Below are 19897 nucleotides of genomic sequence, written 5' to 3'. Positions count from 1 at the left end.
GATTTCTTTGAGCAGTGTTTTGTAATTCTCCTTGTAGGGCTCTTTCACCTCCCTGATTAGCTGTATTCCTAGGTGTTTTATTCATTTTGTGCCTATTGTGAATGGAACTGCATTCTTGATTTGGCTTTGAGATCGGATGCTGTTGGAGTAAAGAAATGCTACTGATTTTTGAACCTTGATTTTGCATCCTGAAACTTTGCTGAAGTTGTTTATCAGAGTAGGTTTTCTAGGTATAGAATTTTATCATCTGCAAACAGAGATAGTTTGACTCTCTCTTACTATTTGGATGCCTTTTCTTTCTCATGCCTGATTGCTCCAGTTAGGACTTCCAATTTTTTTCTTTTTCAACTTTTATTTTACAATCAGGGGGTACATGTTCAAGATTGTTACAGAGGTATATTCTGTTATGCTGAGGTTCAGGATGTGATGGAAACTGTCACGCTGGTAGTGAGCATAGTATCCATGATATAAATAATTTTTTAGCCCTTGTTCCCATCCTTCTCTCCCCACTCTAGTAGTCCCCAGCATCTATTGTTCCATCTTTATGCCCAGGTGTACCCATGTTTAGCAACCACTTATATATGAGCATATGCAGTATTTATTTCCTATTTCTGTGTTAGTTTTCTTAGGATAATGGCCTCCTCCAACTGCATCCACAGTGCTGCAAAGGACATGATTTTGTTCTTTTTTATGGCTGCAAAGTATTCTATGGTATATATGTACCACTTTTTAAAAATCCAGTCCACCATTGTTAGGCACCTGGGTTGACTCTATATTTTTGCTTTGGGAATAGCACTGTGATGAACGTAAAAGTGCATGTGTCTTTTCAGTAGAATGATTTAATTTCCTTTGAGTATATACCCAGTAATGGGATTGCTTGATTGAATGATAATGCAACTTCTAGTTCTTTGAGAAATCTCCAAACTGCTCTCCACAGTGGCTGGACTGATTTACATTACTATAACAGTATACAAGTGTCCCCTTCTCTCCACGGCCTCACCAGCATCCTTTAGTTCTTGACTTTTTAACAAAAGCCATTCTAACTGGTATGAGATGGTAACTCATTGTGATTTTGATTTTCATTTCGCTGATGATTAGTGATGGTGAGCATTTGCATTTTTACATAAGTTTGTTGGCTGCTTGCATGTCTTTTGAGAAGTGTCTGGTCAGGACATTGACTTTTGTTCCTTTGATGCATGCAAGCTCCCTGGGAGAGGCACTATATTATGAGTACATTGAGCAGCCACCCCACAATATTCTTCAGGGAACTGCCCTCTACATATTCATTCTTCCTCCAAGAGAACTTTCACTTTCACCAGCAGAGGCAGGTTTCTCTAATGAAATGCTGGTTACCTGGAAGGAGATTAGTGCACCAGTTGTTTTGATCATCTTGGGGGCACAGAGAGTTTTGGGAGGGATAAAATAAAGGACTTGGATGGATTGATGAAAGGAGAGAACACACCTAAGAAGCTGAGCCAATGAAGTGGGGTGGGAGTATGGGAGGGTACTGGGGTGGCACTGGCACCAAGATAAGACTGCAAAGCACAGCTTTGCTTAGGGATCACTCTGTAGCTCAGGTAACACTCCCTCACCTTCCCTTCTGCCGTGGTTTTGAAATGTGTCTAATATAGTGATCTGCCTCCCCTTTATTATGGGCTGGACTTAGTGACTTGCTTCTAATAGAATATGACAGAGACTTATTCTGTGTTACTTCTGAGACTACGCCATAAAAGGCGCTGTGGCTTCCATCATAGCCACCCTTTCTTGAGTCACTTGCTCCATTGGTAGCCAGCTACCATATCACAAAAAAAGGTCCATGTGGCACAGAACTGAGGCATCTTTCCAACAGCTGTGTAAGTTGAAGCATCTTAGAAGTGGATCTGCAAACCCCAGCCAAGCCTTAAATATTTGCAGCCTCTGTCAACATCCTAACTGCAACTTCATGAGACGCTTCAAGCAGAGCCACCCAGTGGAGCTGCTCTCATTTCTGACCTAAAGAAACTGTGACATATACATGTTGGTTGTGTTTGTTTGTTTGTTTTTCAGTCTCACCAGGCTGGAGTGCAGTGGTGGGATCTCTGCTCACTACAATCTCTGCCTCCCGGATTCAAGTGATTCTCATGCCTCAGCCACCTGAGCAGCTGGGATTACAGGTGTGCATCAACACACCTCGCTAATTTTTCCATTTTTAGTAGAGACAGCATTTCCCATATTGACCAGGCTGGTCTTGAACTCCTGGCCTCAAGTGATGCATCCACCTCAGCCTCCCAAAGTGCTGGGATTGCAGGCATGCCACCGTGCACAGCCACATGTTGGTTGTTTTAAGCTACTAAATGTAGGGGTAATTTGTTATGCAGCAATATGTAACTATTATACCTTCCAGCGGGTCTCAATTTAGCTGCTTCAGGTCAATGTAATTCAGTGAGTCTTAGCATAGAAGAGGCTGGCAATCAACGATTGTTGAGTAGGACCAGTCTCTATTTCACATGTAGGAAAATGAGGCTTTATCTGAATAGGGCCAAAGTGCTTTGCTTTGTTTAATTTTGTTTACTTGAAGAAATGCTTTTGAACCTTGGCATAGAAAGCTATATGTTGCAGTGTGCAAGTGTATACAGAACGCTGAGAAGGGAAACCATTATTCAGCTGTTAAACAGCAGCTTTTTGAGCAGAAATATAAACTAGGACAGGGGACACATTGCTCTCTGGGGGTAAATCCATGGAATATTTGTTTCCTTTAGCCTGGAGGCATCCCAAACAGAAGGATAAATGTTAAAACTGATTCTAAAAGTTTTTTTGGCTTTGCCGGAGAGTGGATCGTCATGCACTTCCTCACATCCTGAGCTTCCATCCACGCTGATCCCAGAAGGGTGACTCTAGTTTCACGAGTCTCGACAGCCACTCTTGAAAAACGAATGAATAACCTCGCTTGATAAGAAGAAATAATTTTGAAAATGGGAGGCATTGTAGATTCTGGGATGACATTGGGCCGGTTTGTTCCTGGACCAAACACGGCTTGCTCCATCAGGTAAGCCAGTCAGTTAGCTGGGAAGTCAGTGGACACATTTAAAGGCCCATTGTGGCCATCACTCTACCCATATTATAAGGGGTTGCTGACCTGAGGAGCTCTGTAACTGTGGCAATCAGAAGTGATTGCCAGTTGGGGCTGTGACTCTGGAAGTGCTGGGGAAGGAGATAATTGCAGAAATCTTATTTCCCCCCATCTGCTCCATCCTCCTTCCCCATCAGCTGGGAATGTGTGATTTAATTACCTTCGCTCTTCTGCCGGGGTGGGGAAGGGGTGGGGTAGGGGTGGAAGGCTTGTGCATATTCAGGGGCCTCAACCTCCACAGGAGGCTTCCTTTGCTCCCTATCAGATGCGGTTCCTCCACCTTCTGAGTGCTCATTGTACTGTATCTGTACCCTCATTACAACACCATAATGTCACACTGCCCTTCGTGCTGTTGTATTATGCTCACTTGTAGTGGATACTGTGGTGTGCTGCCCAGATCCCCACGTTCTGGCCCAAGGCTCGCATTTTCCCAACTTCTAGGAGTGTTGCTTGCTGAAAGCTCCAGGCTCAGCTCCTTCTCGGAAATGTCCCTCCACAGAATGGAGCTGTCTTGTGTAAGGCTACTCCCCTTCCCTGGGGAAAGCCTACACTCTGTAACATTCAATAAAGGGCACAGACACCTCTCCCTGACCTCAACTTGAGACATCTCTGAAGGGCATCTCAGCTTCAGAGTGTCCCATGGAGCCCGCTCAGGCTTATGTTGCATTACAGCTCAACTTACCCACCTCTGCCCACTTCCTTCAGTCACACACACATGTTGTTTTGGGGTATACTCCCCAATAAACCTCTTGCCCCCAGTTCTCTATCTCAGACCCAGGGAACTCAACCCACACCACTCCCATTAGGCTAGAAGTGTATAAAAGGCCACCTGTCAAGTCCTTTGTTATCTACCTCCTCCTTCCCTCCTGCCGCATCACCCTGGTACCCAGCACGGTGCTGAACAGAGTAGACTCTCTACTAACGTCTAATGAACAGAAAACAGATGATGACTTGGACAAAGACTGGGCGAGGACTTTCTACTCTCCTTCTCAAGGATGTGCTCCCTTTATATCCGAAGTCAACACTGAATATCTTACTGTCCGTAATATGAGAAATATTCACAGAGTACAGAGAATACAAAATATGTACACTCCAGGGTATTACTTGTGTAAAGTGTTTCCTGGAGAAATTCACTTTTCAAAACCTGGAGAATGTTTATTTTTAAAATCAGGAAGTGTGTCCCAGGCTGACTTTAATCTGTCTGCTTCAGGTCGGCAGGTCTCTGGGGAGTCAGGAGTGGCATCATATAAATCTCTTTTGTTGCAGGCACCCTGGCAACATTTTCTGTGTTGATGAAGAATGTCAACAACTCATTCCAGTGACTCTGCAGGCATTCTCAAAAGATCTGTTTAACTAAATTATTTCCTTGTTCAGTTCAATGATAATTTTGCCTCACTGAATTTTAGTGGCAGTGCCTGTAACCTAATTGGTGCTGTATTTCTGCTCTCGTGGGTACCATTCAACATTCCCAGGGAGAGGTTGCAAAGCCTTGGTTCCAGACTCCCCTAGTGGATTGGCATTTTACTCCTCTTCCGGGACTTTGACTTTCTGTTCTGCTTGATTAGCCTTGCTGCCCCTGGTGCTTGAGCTGTCCTTCCTAACCACCTTCCTCCCCACAGCACGGGGGGATGTTAGAGGATGCTTGTTTGAACTGGATTATAGATTACACAAATCCAGGAGGTCAAGGTTCTTAGTTGAACTGATTGTTAACATTTATTTTTGTATCCCCAGGATGTAGCACAGTATCTGGCTCAAAAATGTTTGATGAATGAATGAATGAACAGTCAAAGGATGACAGTTTCCCCCTCAAGACTGTGAAATACCAAAGGCAGTTCAGCCTGGAAAGCCAGTGATAATTTTCCTCATTCTTTGTAGACAAGAAGCATGAGCTGAGCTCCTTAATTCTTCCCTCAGAGCACAATGACCTTTACAGATGGTCTTACCTGTACTTTTTATTTCTTTTTTCTTTATTTTTGTTTCAGAGATAGAGTCTCACTTTGTTGCCTAGGCTGGAGTGCGGTGGTGTGATCCTAGTTCACTGGATCCCCAAACTCCTATGTTCAAGTGACCCTCCTGCCTCAGTCTTCCTAAGTCGCTGGGACTACAGGTGTGCGTTTTTTGTAGAGATAGGGTCTTGCTACATTGTCCAGGCTAGTCTTGAACTCCTGGGCTCAAGAGATCCTCCTGTCTTGGTCTCCCAAAGTGCTGGGGTTACAGGCATGAGCCATTGCCCTGGCCCATACTTTTTACCTTTGTAAATGCAAACACCACCACCATGTTCCACATGGGGCAGAGAATTCTTACCATGAGTTATACTATTATATTTGAGCCCCACCTCCAACTACTTGCTAATCATGCTGGCCTCCCTTTACTAGACCAGCCCTGCCCCCACCTCTGAGATTTAATTCCCATCAAAGACTTCTCAGGAAGATCTGATATCTTCATCCCCAGTCCGGGCACTCTGTACCCAGCAGCTCAGCTGACAAACACCTGTTAGTTCTCCCTTTTCTCTCTCTCTCTCTTTTTTAATCGAGTGGGGGGTCTCACCATCTTGCTCAGGTTGATCTCGAACTCCTGGGTTCAAGCCATCCTCTCACTTTGGCTTCCCAAATTGCTGTGATTACAGCATGAGCATGACACCTGGTCAGTTCTCCCTTTTCTAACAAAAATTTCTTTTTTTTTTTTTTTTTTTTTTTTTTTTTTTTTTTTTTTTTTTGAGACAGAGTCTTGCTCTGTCACCCAGGCTGGAGCGCAGTGGTGCAATCTCAGCTCACTGCAACCTCCACCTCCAGGATTCAAGTGATTCTTGTACCTCAGCCACCTGAGTAATGAATTACAGGTGCTCACCATGCCCAGCTAAGTTTTGTATTTTTAGTAGAGACGGGGTTTCGCCATGTTGGCCAGGCTGGTCTTGAATTCCTGGCCTCAAGTGACCTGCCAATCTCAGCCTCCCAGAGTGCGGATTACAAGTGTGAGCAACCGCGCCTGACCTCTAACCAAAATTTCTTAATTGACAAACCCCATGCCCTATCTCAGCCCCAGGTGACTCATTCTATATTCAGTTATGAGAACATAGTAATCAGGTGAAACTCCTGTTTTGCATTTCCAGGAACCTTTCATTTGTTTTCTCTTTAAAGTGGCTTTGCATATCTCTGCTCTGATTTATCAATTTCTATTTTACGTCTTCTGTTCCAAACCGTGAGGTCATTCTCCCAGCTGGCCTCACTCTTCTCCACTTTGGTTTCCTCTGTGGTTCCAGCAACCTGTGGTGGTGGGCTTCCTTTTCGGTGTTTAGTGTTGTTGACTATTCTAGCTCGAGGGCACAGCCCAGCTACAAGGTCAGTACTCCCTTGTGGGCCACCTCTGATCCACCCTCTGCCCATGCCCTTCCCTTTTTCCTCAGCTACTCTCTCACTCAACAGAGACGCACAGAGTGCCCACCAAGGGCCAGGCACAGAGCCGCCTCCTTTAACTACAGGGTATATAGACCTGGGTGTTCCTCACCTCCAAAGCCCACAGTGAGGGAGTCATGGAAACAAACACAATGTGGTCCCTGCATTGTTGGAAAGATCCATGTGAGAGAATGCAGGGGAAGCTCCAAACTAGGAAAGAGGAAAGTGGTGTGGGGAGGCTTCCTAAGAAAGAGTAGGCCTGAGTTAGGCCTTGAAGGATCAGTAGACAATAGCCTGATGAAGATGAGGAAGCAAATGTGCATTTATCATTCATCCAACATGCATGAATGATAATTATGTACACGCTGAGGACCTGCCATGCACCAGGCTGGAGACTAGCGTGAACAAAACAGAAAGTCCCTGCCGTCGTGGAGCTTTGCTTCCCGTGGGAAGAGATAGAGAATAAGCAAAATAAATAAGTAAAACATAGTATGTTAGAAGCTGATATGTGTTCTACAGAGAAAAACATATCCAGGAAAACGATTCAGTTGTATGCAGAGAAGAGGGGTAATTTTAAAAATCCAGTAGTTTTAAATATGGCAGCCAGGCTCTGTTATCATAGTAATATGAATCCCTTTCATCTTCATTGTAGCTTTAACTATTTGCAAAGGGCTTTAGTTCTATTAGCTCATTTTATTATTAAAACCATCTTGTGAGGAGGTGAGAAAAATTAGTCTTCTGGGCTAGCTGGTCTCTAAATGAGCCTGCTAGGCCTGCTATAGCAAAGTACCACAAACTGGATGGCTTAATCAGCAGAATTCTGTTTTCTCACAGTCATAGAGGCCAGAAGTCCAAGATCAAAATGGGGGCCGGGGGGCCGGGTTTGGTGGCTCACGCCTGTAATCCCAGCACTTTGGGACGCCGAGGCGGGTGGATCCCCTGAGGTCAGGAGTTCGAGACCAACCTGGCCAACGTGGTGAAACCCCGTCTCTACTAAAAATTTAAAAATTAGCTGGACATGGTGGCGGGCGCCTGTAATCCCAGCTACTTGGGAGGCTGAGGCAGGACAATCATTGAACTCCAGAGGGGGAGGTTGCAGTGAGCCAAGATCTCGCCACTGCACTCCAGCCTGGGCGACGAGCAAAACTCCATCTCAGAAAAAAAAAAAAAAATGTGGATGAGGTTCCTTCTGAGGGCCGTGAAGGAAAGATCTGTTCTAGGCCTCTCACCTTGGCTTGCAGCTGGCTGTCTTCTCCTGTGTCTTTACATTATCTTCCACTATCTTTCTGTGTCCATATTTTCTGTTCTCATAAGATACAAGCCATACCAGTATCTCATTCTGACAGGTGACAGCATGCTGGCAGCCCTCGCAGCTTTTGCTCACTCTCGGTGCCTCCTCGGCCTTGGCACCCACTCTGGCCGGCTTGAGGAGCCCTTCAACCCGCCGCTACACTGTGGGAGCCCCTTTCTCGGCTGGCCAAGGCTGGAGCCGGCTCCCTCAGCTTGCCAGGAGGTGTGGAGGGACAGGCGCGGGCAGGAACTGGGGCTGCTTGTGGCGCTTGCGGGCCAGCGCTCTGCCGGCCCTGCACTCGGAGCGCCCGCCGGCAGGGGCAGTGAGGGGCTTAGCACCTGGGCCAGCAGCTGCTGCGCTCGATTTCTCGCTGGGCCTTAGCTGCCTCCCTGCGGGACAGGGCTCGGAACCTGCTGCCTGCCATGCCTGAGCCTCCCCAACTCCCCCATCCCTCCCGCACCCTGCCCCCCGCCATAGGCTCCTGCGCGGCCCCAGCCTCCCCGACGAGCGCCCTGCCCGCTCCACGGCGCCCAGTCCCACGGACCCCCAAGGGCTAAGGAGTGCGGGTGCACGGTGCCAGACTGGCAGCTCCACCTGCAGCCCCAGTGCGGGATCCACTGGGTGAAGCCAGCTGGGCTCCTGAGTCTGGTGGGGACTTGGAGAATCTTTATGTCTAGCTAAGGGATTGTGAATGCACCAATCGGCACTCTGTATCTAGCTCAAGGTTTGTAAATGCACCAATCAGCACTCTGTGTCTAGCTCAGGGTTTCTACATACACCAGTGGACACTCTGTATCTAGCTAATCTAGTGCGGACGTGGAGAACTTTCGTGTCTAGCTCAGGGATTGTAAATGCACCAATCAGCACCCTGTCAAAATGGAACAATCAGCTCTCTGTAAAACACACCAATCAGCTCTCTGTAAAATGGACCAATCAGCAAGATGTAGATGGGGCCAGATAAGAGAATAAAAGCAGGCTTCCTGCCCCAGCAGTGGCAACTCAGTAGGGTCCCCTTCCAAATTGTGGAAGCTTTGTTCTTTCACTCTTTGCAATAAATCTTGCTACTGCTAACTCTTTGGGTCCGCACTGCTTTTATGAGCTGTAACACTCACGGTGAAGGTTTGTAGCTTCACTTCTGAAGCCAGCGAGACCACGATCCCACCGGGAGGAACAAACAACTCCAGACGCGCCGCCTCAAGAGCTGTAACACTCACCGTGAAGGTCTGCAGTTTCACTCCTGAGCCAGCGAGACCACGAACCCACCAGAAGGAGGAAACTCCAAACACATCTGAACATCAGAAGGAACAAACTCCAGACACGCCGCCTTTAAGAACTACAATACTGACCGCCAGGGTCCGCAGCTTTATTCTTGAAGTCAGTGAGACCAAGAACCCACCAATTGCGGACACAGCTGGATTATGGCCCACCCTAATGACCTCACTTTAACTTGGTTACCGCTACGAAGAGTCTGTAGTAAAATAAGGTCACAGTCTGAGGTACAGGAAGTTAGGAGGACTTCAACATATGAAGTTCAGGGGAGGGGGGAAACATTCAACCCATAATATTCCCCCAGTGACTTTGAACTTAGGATTCACAGCTCGTGCTGGCTGTCTCAGTGAGGCTAGAGGGCTGCGACAGCATATGCTACACATGAGGGCCTGATGATTCCCAAACCTGCTTACCTTCAATTATTTATCCAGAAATGAAGGGGCTTTACATAAAGGGCCCTACCTTACTCAGCCATATCTTTTTTTAAAATTTTAACTTTTAGAGATAGGGCCACGTTCAGTCACCCAGGCTGGAGTGCCATGGCGCAATCATAGCTTACTCTCGAACTCCTGGACTCAAGTGATCCTCCCATGTCCGCCTCCAGAGTAGGTAGGACTATAGGCATGAGCCACCATGCCTGGCTAATTTTTGTATTTTTCTGTAGAGACGGGATTTTGCCATGTTGCCCAAATCAGTCTCTAACTCCTGGCCTCAAACCATCCTCCTACCTTGGCCTCCCAAAGTGCGAGGGTTACAGGTGTGAACTACCATGCCCAACCAAAAGCCAAATAGTTTTATTCTTTAAAAAGGACTCAACAAACCTAGGTTGAGTTATGTTTTGATTCCTTTTGAACTCAGAGCAACCCTGAAAAGTCCTGTAGCATCTTAAGGATAAGCAAGGCCTGAGCAAGCTACTGAAGCAGGAACTGAGAAACTGAACAGAAAGAACAAGAGAGAAAGGAATAAATCCAGAGGCGTGTGGACCCAAGGAGAAGGAAGGAGAGAGTTGAGGAAAGAAAAAAGAGGTCAGGGAGTCAGGACACCTCAGAAACTCACTCTTTTTTCTGAGGATTGCAGTAACACACGCAAACGTGTTTGGAGAGGTTAAAGTGTTACACAATTGTAAAGTGTTATTTTCTAAGGTAGAGTTACCTGGGTATTGCACCCTTTGGAGTTGGGTGCTGCTAGATTTTCTGGCAGACTGCTTCCTAGTCTTTCTTTTGTCTAAATTTTAAGGTAAAATATCATAACGCTTCTGTGAATTGCTGACATTCACGTTTGTTGCTTTGAGGAAGTTGCTTCTTTTAATTTAGCAAGGGTGAAATCTTCCAATTCACAGTAGCCTCTGTACTAACCTAACTGGTGGTGTCAGGTTGGAATGCTTAGCTTTTGCCTGAGGTCCTGGCATAACTCTTATAGTAGAAAGCAAGAGAGTTGAAACAAATGTCTCTGGTTCTCACTTCTCATGTCTCTTAGTCTAAGACCCCTGCATATAACAAACAATTCAGTTGCATTCCAATGCCTTTTAACCAGTCTTTTTTTTTTTTTTTTTTTTGGTGGGGGGTGGAGGGGGACAGGGTCTTACTGTGTTGTCCAGGCTGGAGTGCAATGGTACGATAATGGATTACTGCAGCTTCGACCTCCTGGGCTCCAGCCTTAGCATCCCAAGTAGCTGGTGTGCAAACCACCACACCCGGCTAATTTTTTCGTATTTTTTGTAGAGACAGGATTTTGCCATGTTACGCAGGCTGGTCTTGAATTCCTGGGCTCAGGTGATCCCCCCCGCCTCTACCTCCCAAAGTGCTGGAATTACAGGCGTGAGCCACCACGCCTGGCCCCAATCAGTGATTCTTAAATGCTACCCAAGACCCACCTGACAGGCTTCAAACTGACCCAAGAAAGCAAGTCTTCCCTTTAGGATGAACTACTGTAAATAATTACCTTTAGGAAGAGCTATTTACAAATTCATCCACACTCATTTTTATGTACATCTAAGACCTACTTACTGAAAGCTTGCTAAGTGAATGACTACAGGTTAACCCAGTTTGGAATTTATAAATAAAAGTCAGTGTGCTACCAAATTGTATTGAGGTTTCTGATTTTGTATTCCCCTGAGAAGTTTGGCCTCTGGAGAAAGCGTGGCCCGACACTGTTGGAGCCTTGCCCATCCCTGGGTTCTGTGGACAGGTGCTTTATCATCAGTCTGCCATCAGTGGTGTTTGTCGTGTGTGGGTCAAGGTCTCCAATTGCTGCCATTCTTGCTTCTAATTGTAATTTACTGTTAATTTAGCTTCATTATTATCAAGTTAGTTGGGATTTGTTTGAAGCTTAAGGTGATCAGTGATATATCTTTGTTTTAATTGTATTTTTGGCCTTTAATTTTCTGGTAATTATACCTAAAGACAATTATGCATTGCAATTTGAATGTGAATCATTTATGCCTTGATCGCGAAAGCACATGTACAACTAATCCCCCTCAAGATACTTTACATTGATGCCTCAATAGTATGCTTGCATTATTTTTCCACTTGTATGTGAGAAAGGGTGGAGCAAATTGACTGTGGGTTATTCTGCCCAGCTTAAAGTGGCCTAGAACAGGAAAAAGAAAAGATTGAAAACCACTCTTTTTAGACTCTAGGAAACAACAGGATGTACTGCACACTTTGCAAATAGCTTGCAAATGGCATGTGCAAATTCATTTCCCTTGGTAGATGCATGGGAAATAAATATCCATACTGAACCTTTTGCCAGCCCCTACCAGCCACGGGCTCACGGTGATTGTAGCAGAAGTAATAGAGGCCAACTGGTCAGGCAGCAGAGCTGAGATGGGGAATGAGGGAGGGAAGTGGGACTTCTTGGAACAAAGGTTTCAGGGCAACTGCACAAACAACGCCATGCTCTGCAAACAGTGGCAACAGCTTGCAGCAATAAGTTTCTGTTCAGGGTTGTACGGGTTGCTGGTCACACATCCATAAATGGTCAGTGCCCACAAAAGCCTGAAACAGCTTTGGTCATTTTGGGGTTTCTTTGGGCATCGAAGTATGCAGGAATCTCCCCCTACCCCAAACTGGGCCTGGGATGCCTTAGCCACAATTTGGTCTCAAATACTTTCTCCCCTGTGTATCCCAGTGAATTATATTTGTATCTTTATTATATTATAGCATTATGTTCTGTCTTGCTTTATAGTTGTATAAAGGTCTAACTCTCCTCGTTGTTACTTTGGGGCAGGACCAGGTTTAACCCATTTTGGGGAGCTGGCAAGTACCAGCTTCAGAGCTGGGGGATCGGAGAGACCAGGTATGAATCCTGACTCTCCAGTGCTGTCCACATGACTTTTGGACAATGTACTTCTCTGAGCCTTGACTACTTCACAGGATTGCTGTGAGGATGGAAGGAATCTATTAGGACTCTCTATGTTCTAAGTATTAAAAACCCAACTCAAACCAGCTTACACACACACACACACACACACACACACACACAAAAATTTATTCACAGAGGTATTGCTAGTTTACATTACAACATAATTTAGAGACTAAAATAGAGTTGTCAGGGTTGGATGGATGGATAGATAGATACGTAAATAGAAACAATTATCTCAATTTATCTTTCTCTCTTCACACACACACACTTCTTTCTGTGTGTTGCCCTTATTTTCTCCTACTACAAATGAGCTTCCTCCATACAAAGGGTGGCAATGGTTGCAAATAGTTTCAGTTTATTTTTTTATTTTTTAAATTTTGAGATGGGGTCTCACTATGTTGACTAGGCTGATCTCAAACTCCTGACCTCAAGCATTTCTCCCATCTCGGCCTCCCGAAGTGGTGGGGTTACAGGAATGAGCCAATGCACACAGCCTAATTTCAGTGTTTTAAAAAATAAGGTCTCAATCTGTTGCCCAGACTGGAGTGCAGTGGCGCAATCACAGCTCACTGCTGCCTCGAACTCCTAAGCTCAAGCAGTCCTCCTGCCTCAGCCTTTGGAGTAGCTGGGACTACAGGTGCATGCCACTTTAGTTTTATCTAATTTCTCCTTAGCAACCCCAGAGGGAAGGAGGGCTTCTCTTTCCCAATATCCATATATATAAGCCCAAGGAAGGCTCTGATTGGCCAGATCTGGGCTGAGGCAAGAAGGGTTTTGTGATTAGCAGTCCCATCAGAATCATTGAGAATGGGGAGAGGAAATTTCCCAGAGGACAGGGTATTCGTAAATGTTATTACCAAAAAATAAGGATTTGGGAGCAGGAGTAGATTTGGGCAGATAAAAGCCACCATCTATTTCAATTGATGGGATGCCATATGTAAGGCTATAATGCCTGGGATCTAAATAGACATAAACTGGGCCACTTGTTTCTTCCTTCTTTCGTCAACCCCCAGTCCCTCTGTTCTTAGTGCCTCCTACCTCCTTCCTTAAATATCTTCCAGCCACACCCAGAGTCATTTCTGAGACTGTTGGGAAACTCCAGCCAAAGGGGACCAAAAAGACCCTGTCCCTCTGCACAGCCTCTAGGAGCAAGAGAAAAATGTGCCTTAGTTCTGGAATAGAAGGAAGTTTTCCAGGGAAATCAGAAAGCTGTAGTTGAAAAGAAAAAAACAGCCTGAGAAGCCACTATGAGGCCTATTCTCTTAGCACTTGAGGGATTATGGACTAGGACGCAAGTCCCATTAGAATCGGTGACAGTGTTCAGAGAGGTGCCAATAGGATGACAAGCAGGATTTCTTTTATTTCTCTTCCTCCTCCTGGCTCCTTCTTCTCTCACTCCTCTTCTCCCTCTCCTCTGTTCCTCCTTCTCATCATCCCTCCCCTTCCCTCTTCCTCTCCTCTGCTGTTTTCACAGTATCAGACTCCCTCCAGGCAAGTCCCTTCCCCTGCCAGACCTTCAGCCCTGAAAGGCCACAGTCCAGGGCTAAGGTGTTTGAACACTAAACGAAGAGTCATTGAGCCCAGGCCCAGGTAAGGCACAGCTGGGGGCATTGTAGTTTTCAACCCAGTAACCTGTTCCATTAGGCTTTTCTGTGAGTCAGTGGCAGAGGACACCGTTGGGGAAGACGGTTGTTGATAGACTAGGATTCTTCTGAGCCCTCCTCAGCATGGCACAAGTGTGGCCCTGACAATGGATTCAGTGCCAGGAGGAACCATCTCCCTCAGGACTGGGAGAAGTCAACACTTCAGCAGAGATTTGTGATGAGTCCTTGGTTTTTTTGTTTGTTCGTTTGTTTTCCCATTGAGAGTATATTCCAAGAAGACCAGGTGTGCAAAGAAGGAAGGAATATATGATTCCTAAGTTCTTGGCCATAGCTGGGGGCTAACTGGTACAGGAGGTTGGACACAGGAGAAAGTCAGCGATGGTTAAGGACCCCCTTCGGTGCAGTCGTGATGTATAGGAAGAGAATGAGATGTGGAATCAGATCTGAATGTAATGCCTGACTCAACTACTCATGTACTGTGTGACCTTGGACAAGTTAGCCCCTCCATGCCTCAGCTTCCTCATCTGAAAAAATGAGGACAATAAGACTTCATGGGGTTGCAGTCAGGATGAAAGGAGCAAATTCCTATTAGTACGCCATTCCATTTCCCTGGGTCTACTGCCCTCCCCAGGAAGCTGGCGAGTGTATTTCTACAAGTTCATGCCCTGGGATTTGATAGAGTTTGATCAAAATCCCCAGTCTTAATTGCATAGAGAGCTATTTAAGAATGAAATGATGAGATGTCAGGGATTTGCTTCAAAATGAATGGGGGTGTTGCAGAAACAAGATTGGCCATGGGTTGATAATGGTTGAAGTTAGGTGTTGGATACATTAGGATTTGTATGTCTAAAATCCATAAAAATCTGTACAGCTCTGCCTGCTTAGTATATAAAGTGGGCTCTTCAGATCTGTGAGTTCCACATCCTTGGATTCTGCATCCATGGATTCAACTGAGGATCAAAAATATTGGAAAAAATTGCATCTCTGCTGAACATGTACAGACTATTTTATTTTATTTTATTTTATTTTATTTTATTTTATTTTATTTTATTTTATCTTATTTATTGTTTTTAGAGATGGGGGTGTCTCTGTGCTGGCCAGGCTGGACTCAAACTCCTGGGCTTAAATAATCCTCCCATCTCAGCTTCCCACATAGCTGGGACTACAGGCCCATGGCTTGCAGACTTTTTTCCTTGTCATTATTCCCTAAACAATGCAGTATAACAACGATTTACATAGCATTTACATTGTATCATGTATTACAAGTAATCTAGAGATGATTTAAAGAGGATGTGCATATGTCGTATGCAAATACTAGCCGTTTTATATCAGGGATTTGATCATCTGTGGATTTTGGTCTCTGCTGGGGTCCTGGAACCAATCTCCCGAGGATACCGAGGGATGACCATACAGGCAGTTCTCAATTTGCATGGCCCCAATCTGCATGGATTTCAGTTGCCATGGTTTAGTTAAATAACATCAGTCACCCCACAACACAGTTCAGATTTCAGTTTCCACAGTATATTAATGTGAGTAATTGCATAAAGTACAAACTTGGCTGCTGGCACTTCAGTCCCCAAATCACTGTGTAAATAACAGATGCACATCGTGATCAGTGGTCAGTCACATCACTTCTTTCAAAGTCTGTCAGTTGATGGTTGATCACTGCCCATCTGTGGTTCAGTTCACACACAGACGGAAGCACATTTCATGTTGCCTCCTTGTCTCCTAGTGATAAACCCATGATATTTTCCCAAAAAAAATGGATAGTTAAAAGAGGAAACTGGCCAGAAAGAAAGAAAGAAAATGTACCAAACAAATGAAAAGTGATAACAATAGCAGTGAAATTCAAGACAAACACAAATAGAATTATAGGAGGAAATTCCGAACCATGGGAATGTTGACACCACCACTGTTCAAGACTCTGTGTATGCAGCTAGGGGAGCTAATGACATCAACATAAATGGGGAAAGTAAAGAGGATGAAGATGTCCCAGAGGAAGTGACACTGGTGGAAAAAACCTTCACATTAAACCATTTATGCCTGAGGATGCAATTTTTTGAATTTTGAAAATCAGACCTTGGTGATGACCTTGAGCAGTAGGATGTATAAGATAACTCCCACATGCTTAGCGTTCCAATAATGGAACAGTAAGCATAAATGGGCACACTTGGAGATGTTTTACATCATTGAAAGTGCAAAAGATAAAATGCTGGAAGCTGATCCAAATTCAGGAGTATGACAATAAGCTAAGACATAAAAAAGATGCTGACTCCATATCATACATTAAACAATGAGAAGGCAAGCACTGTTCAAATTATCCGGATACATTTTTTACGTAGAAATAAAACACCTATTTTCAATGTTTCTAATGTTTTAAATTATAGTGTACTAAATAAATATTGGGTTTTTAAAATAATTTTTTCATTTCCCTATACATTTACAACTGCAAGTAAGAGCATTTTTAATGCTTTGACAAACATTTTTAAAGGTCACGAAACAATTGCAATTTTCCCCATTGATGATTACAGATTGCATGGTCATTGTCACAGTCTTGCACTACTGTAGAAAGCGAGGAATGCCACCCTTATCTGAAATTTCAATACGAAATTTTTTTTTTCAAATCCCCATTCAACGACTTTCTTTTTCGGATCTCCTGTCCCCAGGCTGGATCATGGCACGACTCGGTCATGGCAACTCCCTCCGTTCACATGCCTCACCTCGCCACCACGCCTGGCTAATTTTTTGTACTTTTAGTAGAGACCAGGGTTTCACCATGTTAGCCAGGATGATCTCAATCTCCTGACATCGTGATCTGCCCGCCTCGGCCTCCCAAAGTGCTGGGATTACAGGCATGAGCCACTGCGCCCGGCCCTCAACCACTTTCTTATGAGAGACATTTAACCCTTCCATGCCTCAGTTTCCTCATCTGTCAAATGTAGACAATAATTATACCCTCTTCAACTGGTTGTTGTGAAGATTTAACAAGCTAATACTTGCCAAGTGAAAGGTATAAATAAAACATGTAATGTTGGCTGCTATTATATGTATAGATCTGAACCGGATGGAGATAGAATACACTAAGTGGCCAGAGAGTGCCGGTGTTGTTATAATCATCACCACTGCCACCAGCAGCTGCCTCACAGCCACTCCCCTTTGCAGATGTCCTTAAAGTGCTGCCTTGAGGACCACACAGGACTCTGTTCAGCACAGCTCATTTTCTCTAGGAATTTCCATTTCTGGATAAAGACACAGCGACGTTGACTGGTGTTTCTCAACCTTTTCTTCATGTTCACCTCTCTCTAGGAAGCTGCTTTAGGCATTTTTTTTCCTAATCATCTTTCTTATGAAATGTTAATATTATAGACATATGGTATATCTGTTAATGTAGTCTATGTGTATTTCTGTTTTACACATAAAAAGAGTAAAATCTTCATTGAACCATTTATTTGTCCGCCTGGGGGAATATCACTGCCACTGAGAATATATGATGTGGAGGTTTGCCTCCTCAGACCTCTCATCTCCCACCTCCTCACTACTTCTGCCCCACCCCCAGTACTCTGGTTTCTCTCCTTTCTAAGAGAGCACTAATTTTTTTTTTTTTGAGACAGAATCTCACTCTGTTGTCCAGGCTGGAGTGCAGTGGCTTGATCTCAGCTCACTGCAGCCTCTGCCTCCCGAGTTCAAGCAACTATCCTGCCTCAGTTTCCTGAGTAACTGGGATTACAGGTGCCCACCACCACACCCAGCTAATTTTGTATTTTTAGTAGAGACAGGGTTTCACCATGTTGGCCAGGCTGGTCTCGAACTCCTGAACTCAGGTGATCCACCCGCTTCAGCTCCCAAGGTGCTGGGATTACAGGCATGAGCCACCGTGCCCGGCCCCTAATTTATTGTTGTCTTGAACCCATTGTCTTCCACGTGGTCATGCACTTTGCTAAATCAATTAAGCAATATCCCATTCTCTTTGCTAATGATTGATTAAGAATAGGTGTATGACACAATTCTGGGCAATAGGACGTGAGGGCAGATTAGCCATCTTTTTGTTGTTGTTGTTGTTTTAATGAAAAAAGGTGGGGTTGGTGGGGGCGAGCTCAGTGGCTCACAACTGAAATCCCAGCACTTTGGAAGGCTGAGGTGGGGGAATCGCTTGAGCTGAGAGATCGAGACCAGCCTGGGCAACATGGCGAAACCCTATCTCTATAAACAATTACAAAAAATAAATAAATAAATGAATTGGGCTTAGTGGCACCTGCCTATAGTCCCAGCTACTTGGAAGACTGAGGTGGGAGGATCCCTTGAGCCAAGGAGGTCGAGGCTGCAGTGAGCCAAGAGCAAGACCCCATCTTTAAAAAAAAAAAAAAGGTCAAACTTGAAGAGGTAGCCTACCTTTTCCCCACAGATGTTGTCAGGTCTTGATGTGTTGACTTGAACTCTGATTGCTATCTTTTGTCTATCAAGAGAGTTTGCTTAAGGGCCTGACATGCCGAAGATGCAAAATGGGAAATAATCAGGGTTCTGAATGATGCTGAGTTGCTGACTCACTGAATTAATCAATCCTGGAACTGACCACATTGGGACTTGTTTGTTTGTTTGTTTTTGTTTTTGTTTTGAGATAGAGTCTCACGCTGTCACCCAGGCTGGAGTGCAGTGGCCCGGTCTTGGCTCACTGCAACCTCCGCCTCCTGGGTTCAAGCAATTCTCCTACCTCAGCCTTCTGAGTAGCTGGGATCACAGGCACCTGCCACCACACCTGGCTAATTTTTGTATTTTTAGTAGAAACAGGGTTTCACCATGTTGGCCAGACTGGTCATGAACTCCTGGCCTCAAGTGATCCACCTGCCTCAGCCTTCAAAAGTGCTGGGATTATAGACCTGAGCCACTATAAGCCCAGCTGGGACTTCTTGTTGTATGAGGTGATACTTTTTCCTTATTGCTTTGGCTTGCTGAGTCAGTGTTTCCAGTTACTTGTAGCCAAAAAGATCCCAGGTATTATGGGGAAAAAAGAGCTATGGACAACAAAAGAATTTTGAACAAACATATTAATAAAAAGTCAAAGCATTTTTGTGAATTGAGGATTGCTGCATTTTGGAGACAAAGACTGGAAAATCTCTTCTTTCTTCTGTTCCTGAGCAACCTTGGCCATATTCATAGCTTCAGCTCCCAGACTCTGGAATAACTGGGTTTGAATCCTACTCATCCATTGACCAGCTGAATGGCCTTGGTAAGTTACATTTTCGAGTGCCAGATTCCTTTTTAGTAAAATTAAGACAGGATTCTCTGTACTGCATTATGAAAGTTAAAATAAATAATACAAATAAAATGCTTGGAACAAATCTGACATCTATGTAGTATTTAATATATGACAGTTCATTTCTCTTATGCTAATGGCTTCCAACTCTGCCTCTTAAGGTCTGTCTGCTCCCAAATTTTCTTCAGATATTTTCACTTGGATGTTTCCATATTACTACACATTTAACTCATTCCCTACTCCCCCTCCCTGTGTTCTCAGGTGTGTTTGGAGCAGGCAGGAGCCCCACCCTCCCAAGCACAGCTTCAGCCACCCAAGTCGTGGCTGCAGACCTGGGCCTACCTGTGCTCTTGGGAGTGCTGGGAGCAGGCAGGAGCTCTGCCCTCCGGGTGCAGATACAGTCACCGAAAATCATAGCTGTGGACCCATGTATTTCATTCCACAGAGCATATAGGAACCCTCCCCCCTGGGTGCAGCTACAGCCACCCAAGCTGGGGCTGCAGAGCTGGGCATCTCTGCACTCTTGGGGGCCTGGGAAGGCCCCCTGCCCCCATAGGCTCAGAGGTGTCTGATCCTGCTGCCTGGCCTCTCCCACTCCTGGCACCTGATCTGATCTTG

The 19897-nt window shown here is 45.0% G+C and overlaps 1 long non-coding RNA gene across 1 annotated transcript; it reads left to right on the top strand.

Annotated features, from left to right (window-relative positions):
• The first annotated feature begins 2072 nt into the window (after nt 1–2072).
• On the top strand, nt 2073–4388 carry LOC131381804 (uncharacterized). Its single transcript, XR_009210746.1, has 3 exons — nt 2073–2155; nt 2809–3025; nt 4376–4388. It is a non-coding gene; the product is annotated as an uncharacterized LOC131381804 (long non-coding RNA).
• The last annotated feature ends 15509 nt before the right edge of the window (nt 4389–19897 follow it).

This window comes from Hylobates moloch, unplaced genomic scaffold (assembly GCF_009828535.3).
Source record: "Hylobates moloch isolate HMO894 unplaced genomic scaffold, HMol_V3 SCAFFOLD_18, whole genome shotgun sequence".
NCBI lineage: Eukaryota > Metazoa > Chordata > Mammalia > Primates > Hylobatidae > Hylobates > Hylobates moloch.
This window is presented reverse-complemented; position numbering and strand designations above follow the sequence as displayed.